The 6000-nt window shown below is 53.2% G+C and overlaps 1 protein-coding gene across 3 annotated transcripts in view; it reads right to left on the reverse strand.

Annotated features, from left to right (window-relative positions):
• The window catches only part of AFAP1 (actin filament associated protein 1), a 128907-nt gene extending 123595 nt beyond the window's left edge, over positions 1-5312 (reverse strand). For 2 of the 3 annotated variants that reach the window (XM_032855560.1, XM_032855554.1), the window contains exon 1: positions 5159-5312. The gene's annotated coding sequence lies outside the window, so the exon portion shown is untranslated. The remainder of the gene's footprint in view (positions 1-5158) is intronic. The other variant, XM_032855571.1, reaches the window with a different exon arrangement.
• Between the last annotated feature and the right edge of the window lie 688 nt (positions 5313-6000).

Genomic DNA, 6000 nt, shown 5'->3' on the forward strand with positions numbered 1-6000 from the left:
CAGGTAGGGAAATGAATGTTGGATTGTGCACACCAACCCAGCCTCCACACTCTCCTCTGGACCTCTGGCCATGCTCACTGCACTACACCGTGCTGAGACCATGCCCAGGTCTCCTGCCCCTTCCCCCTGGACCGTGGAGCCCCCTGCCCTTCATGCTCCAGTCACAGTGTCCCATATCGTATGTCCACACCTACCATGGGACTTGGGCGTATCACAGGTAACCCATGTTAAGGTTTGTTGAGCTGCATGATGGTATAATTTAATATCTGTGCATAAAAGGTGGATTCTTAGAGGAGAAGTGCTGTGTTTTATGAGCCGTTGTACTCCTCCACACGGAGGCAGGCGCAGCTCAGAGACACTGAGCGGTCGGCAGAGAGGAAGCAAAGGCAGGAGAGAGAGAAAGAGACCCTGGGAAGTACTGCCCATTCTTCAGAGTGGGCTGGCCAGAGTGGGAAAGGCTCGAGAAACCCTGGAGCTGATTGATGCCCACTGCTCCCTCGAGCCGGGTAGCTCTGATGTGAGCTGGTGAGCGCTGGCTGACCTTGACCTCAGAATGCCTATTGCCTGCCCCCACACCTTGCTCAAATGCATTAAAGGAGCACACATGGGATCCCACAAGCCTGAAGAGATGGTAAAGGCTACATCCCACACGTGCTGTCGTCCAGCTTACAAAGGATTAACGGTGACTCCACATGACATGGCCGCACACTGGCCAATGAAAGGTGAAAAACAATCCTAAATGAAGTTGCCTATCACAGCACCCACTAAAGACCAAACATTTAGAGATCTAAGAACAACCTGGGTTCATTCAATTGCGCATGAAGCATTTTTTTTTTTAAATCCTGGGCAAAACGTACTATTTTACAACTTAACAAATTGCACCACGTCCCTGATTTCATTTCATCACCAGAACAACCTCTTGAGCTACACATAAGAGGCATAACTAACAGCTCACTCCTTTTTACCGCTGGGGGAGCTGAAGTCCAAGACGCACTTGGACTTCACGAATCCCTACCAGGACTGGGGGTCTAGTTCATATCTCCTGCCCAAGAGAACCAAAGGGAGTGGTCGTCACTATGTCACTTGTCTTTATATCCTGCCAACAGGCAAAAAGATCTTGAAGTAGCCTGTGATAACAGGCATATACATGATGAGCACTTTAAAATTAAAAAGGGAAAAGAAAATCCATTTGGTGGGTGATATGGGGCTTGGGGTGGAAATTAGGCTAGAACACCAAAGACTGACTTTGAGGCAAAAATAGAAAAAGAAAACGGTGTTTTATAAAATATCATAATCCTAAAAAGAAGAAGAAGCAGCAGCAGCAGTGGCAGCGCCATCAATCCTTGAAAGCAGATGAATGAGGCTTCATGTTAGGGATCCTGAGTCAAAGAAAAAGAGAGGACAGCTTTGAAATGCAGAGTCCAAGCTCTGCCATCTCTAACCCCAGGCATTCTATTCCATGGGAGACCCCTTTTCATTGAAACCATATAAAGATCCAGCCAGCTATGAATGAAATGGTCATCTCGACACAGAAAAAGCATTAACTGGTTAAGTTTCGGTGGGAATATCAAAACATCCTAAGAAACCCACAAAGAAAATCCAGCTGAGTTTTTGAAGGCCTCTCCTAAAATAAAATTGTGAACAAAACAAATCACGTACAGCATGTAACAAAGCACTTTTTTTTTTTTAATTAGGAAAGGATGCGAACCAAAAAAAGGACAAAACTCCTACTGAGTTAAGTGAAAATCCTAATTCGGTGGTATTGCTACCAGACGGTTTATCCTATTTTTAATCCCTGCAATCACTCAAAAAAGAATGGCAGAGAAAACTACCTATCCTATCTACAGACAGACATGGGGCTTTCAGGAAACCAAGCCCGCCAAATTCCCATGTTATGAAACAGAGAAACTAGAGAGAGATTTATAGTTTAAAGGATTATTACTATATTCCTTAGAAGCGGAGTTTCCTTTTAGGCCGTTGAACATAGGACATAATTTTCTGCAAGCAACAATTTTCAACTGTGCTTTAAGCCATCATATAAAGTCACACCCTACTCGAGGCACTCTCCAAATTCCACTTATTTCAGACTCCCCAAATTAAAAAACTCTGAGAGAGACTGGGACGTACAGAAGCCCACAGTTGGACGCCTTCATATGACACTCAAAAGTTCAACTAAATGCTCCAGACCAGAGTTCTGCACCCAATGACTTCATTAAGGAAAACATCAAACCAATTTGATACAATGCAGATGTTGCAAGGACAGCATAATTATAAAGAACAGGCAAGACAATCTCGAAATGTTGCCTCAGTTTCCATCATATTCTACTGTCCTTACATTTGAGACAAAGTGTACACCCATGCACCTAAACTTCTGGAAGAAAAAGAAAAGAACTTCTACTTCTGGATCTGTATTTTCACAGATCTCCATTATGTCTACACTCCTGCTACGAGGGCTTTCCTCTGCTCTATTAGGTTAAAAGCTTGAAAGGTTTAGGACTAAGAAGATTCTTCCCCCATGTTAAGACTCTCAAAGGTGAAGAAAGTGAAACCCAGAACGGGTAGCTTTGCAGGAACCAACAGTACCTTGAATTCTGGAGACAGAATGAGACCAAATGAATGCTAATGAAGAACACTGTACTCGCTGGTGCAGGAAATACTAGGAAGTAACGACAAATATTATTCTAAAAACCATTCTGAGACTTGAAGAATCATAGAATGGTGAAGAAATAAATCACATGAACTATCTGGAACCATGGTATAGGGAAAAAAAACAAACAAACAACACTCTCCCATTTAAATATGCCTCTTCTCAGCTCTGGATACAAACTGTGCCCATCTTTATCACTCCACTACAGCTAACCACCCTGTCCTCAAAGACCATAGCTCTATAGGGCAGGACATAAGATTTCAGGGAAGACTTCCAAGAGCAGGCGTCACCAAAACCAACAGGTAAGAATGGGTAAGATGACCTAGAAGGACCGAAGCTATAGGTGGGGGAGAGGGAAGAGCTGAACATGGGGGAGGATCTCCATGCTAAGTCTGGACTATATAAAAGCAACAACTCCATTATTTCATTTTTGTCTGGCACTCCTGTTAATCATACACCATCTTGTTCACAACAATTGTGAACAAAACAAACCACGATATTTGGATACAACGATTGTGAACAAAACAAACCACCATATTTGGATATTAGAACTACTGCTGCCTATGCCTCAGTCTTCTGTCTTGGACCAGAACAAAACATCCTAAAAGGAAGAGGCCGCCTTGTTCAACTTTGCGATCCCCAAGGAAGAGAATCATCCCTGAGACATTGTAGGTGCTTCCCCTTTATTTAAGTGGCTGAAAGATACAGAGCCTGCAAGGCAGTATCAAGTCTTGACATCAGGCTGAAATCTGAGTTTCTCCATCCTCAACCTCACTCTCCCTATCCCTTTGTCAACTTGACCTCTAACTGTAACTGCCTTGGCCTCATTCCGTGGGTGTGGATTCTCCTCCTTCAAATGCATTTTCCAGCCCGCCAAATTCTTGCCAGAGTTTCCTCCAGTCTCCAGGCACTGAACGCTGCAAAGTTAAATCTGGCTTTAAAGATTTTTTTTTCTTCCCAATCCTAACGGAAGAAATCAAGAAGCGCAGGGCAGAGGGGCTGGGCTCCATCCAATCAGAGCCGGCTCTCACAGTGCAGCAGGAAATGGGGCGGCCTGACGCGTGGTCCCCCTGGCCGGTGACAGCCCTGCCATTCCCCTGGCCAGGGGCGGGGCCACCGAGAGGGGTGGGTTCCCGGAGAAGGGCAGCCCTGAGATGCGGCTCTCCTTTCCCCTCATTTGGCAAAAAACCAAACCAAAACAAAAAAACAATAAAAGGGAGAGTCAGCTGTCCTAACCAGGCCAACTGCGCCCCCATGCACAACCCGCTACACCCTGCCAGGCTCCACTACATGCACAAGGACCCCCTCACCATACAGACCACCGCCCGCAAGCCCGCACAGGCGCAGGGTGGGGGGCGGCGGGCAGTGGTGGTGGATCACACCCCTACAAGCCCGGAGAAGAGGAACAGGGCCAGACTTTCCCAACTCGCAGGGTGGCCAGGACACCAGGAGCGCTGTCCCACGCACGGCCACGGTTGGCAACACATTCATTTAACCAATCATGGGGTTGGGGAGCAAGAGAAAGAGCCTCTCAGTCTCAGGGTGGCCAGGACCCCCACAATCAGAGCCCATGCAGTCATCCTCAATGAGACACCCAGGCACACCCTGGGGATAAGGAAGACGGAAACAGTCTCTCCCACTCGCAGGCGGTCTGGGATTCCCCACGCGCAAGGGCCCACGCAGAGCTACCTTCACAGACACACTGACCCAGCCACACCATCGGGGAGCGGGGACCGAAACAGTGCCCCCCACTCTGAGTGATCAGAAGCACCGCGCGCACATTCACGCGCGGGTCCACAGAGGGTCGCAGCGGGCGCGCAGCCCCCTCGGTGCGCCCCACCAAGCGGAGACAATGCCCGGGCGCCCGGATGCGCGACGACCCGGCCAGTCCTGGTCCCCATCCTACTAGCGCTCAGGGCGGCGGCCGCCTCCTCCGGCAGCGACCCCGCGATGGCCCCGCTCGGACATGCCACACCCGCCCCTGGGACCCCCGCCGACCCCGGGTCCCTGCCGCCTGGAACCTCCACCGACCCAGGACCCTCGTCCAGCCCCGGGAGCCCTGCCGCCTGGGACTCCGTCCGGCCGCTGGACCTCCACTTAGCCCTGAAACCCCGGCCGGGTCCGCGGACCCCCACCCAAACGGGAACCTCGCCCAACTCGGGACCCCCGCCGGGCCCGGGACTCCTGCCACCTGGGACTTCCTCCAGGCCCAGACCGGCCGCTCTGCCCCGGGACCCCCATCCAGCTCCTGGATCCCATCCGGCCCCGGGACTCCCGTCCAGCTCCTGGACCCCCACCGGCCCTGGCCCCTTCCCCGGCCGCGGAACCCTGCCCGCCGCGGACCCCGTTCAGACCCCGGACCCGACAGGTGCTGGCACCTCTCCCGCCCCGGACCCCGTCCGGCCCCGAGACCCGCGTCCAGTCCCTGGACCCACACCAGCCTTGGCCCTTCGCCCTACCCCGGACCCCTGCCGGTCCCGGACTCGGTCCGGTCCGGCCCCGCCGCCTCACCTCAGGCCACCGCCTCGGCGGCACTCGCTCGGGGCCGAACGAAACAGAGCCGAGTACCTGGAGGAGCCGCGGCCGCCGCAACAATGGAGCCCTGGGGCGGGGCCGCCTCCGCCGCCGCCTCAGCCCGACTCTGCTCGCGCTCGGACTCGGGCTCCGGCTCTGTGCAGAGAAGCAGCCGGCGCCAGGCTGCGGCCGGGCTGGAGCACCGCGCAAGCGCACACGTCCCCCCCGCGCCCCTTCGCCCCGCCCCCGGCGGTGCCTAAAACTCGGGGCCCGCCCCCAGACCAATGGGGAGGGAGCCGTGCGCAGTGGGCGGGGCCGGGGAAACAAAGGAGGGGGCGGGGCCACGCCGGGGCGGGGCTGCGGGGCTGCGGGCTGCGGGACTGCAGGCTGTGCGGCTGTGGGGCTGCGGGGCTGCGGGGCTGAGGGACTGCCTGGCGGCACAGCCCGTGGCCGAATTCACGTCCGCACCGGGGAGGGCCGAGCGTATTGTCCACTCGGAATCGGCTTAGCAGGCAGTGCTCACTCACCCCAAACCCCAAACTCAGGTGTGTAGGGTTGGCCTGGATTACAGAAAGGGAAACTGAGGCCCAAGGAGCGAGATCACCTGCCGTCCCAAGTCACATAGCCCCCCCGTTCACTCATTCTTTTGTTCATTCGGCAAACATTTTAGCAGCACAGAGAATATGCGTTAGGAGTGGCATAGAGGCAAAAATCCGCAGAACCAGAGATTTCTGGGGGTCACTTTAATGCATGATAAAAGAGCCAGGCGCCAAGCTCTTGTCCTTTCCTACCTCAAAGTCTCTGTGGTTTTGCTATTTTGCACCTGAAAGGCCCTCCTT

Source organism: Lontra canadensis, unplaced genomic scaffold (genome assembly GCF_010015895.1).
Source record: "Lontra canadensis isolate GAN:19392208 unplaced genomic scaffold, GSC_riverotter_1.0 scaffold1, whole genome shotgun sequence".
NCBI classification, from domain to species: domain Eukaryota; kingdom Metazoa; phylum Chordata; class Mammalia; order Carnivora; family Mustelidae; genus Lontra; species Lontra canadensis.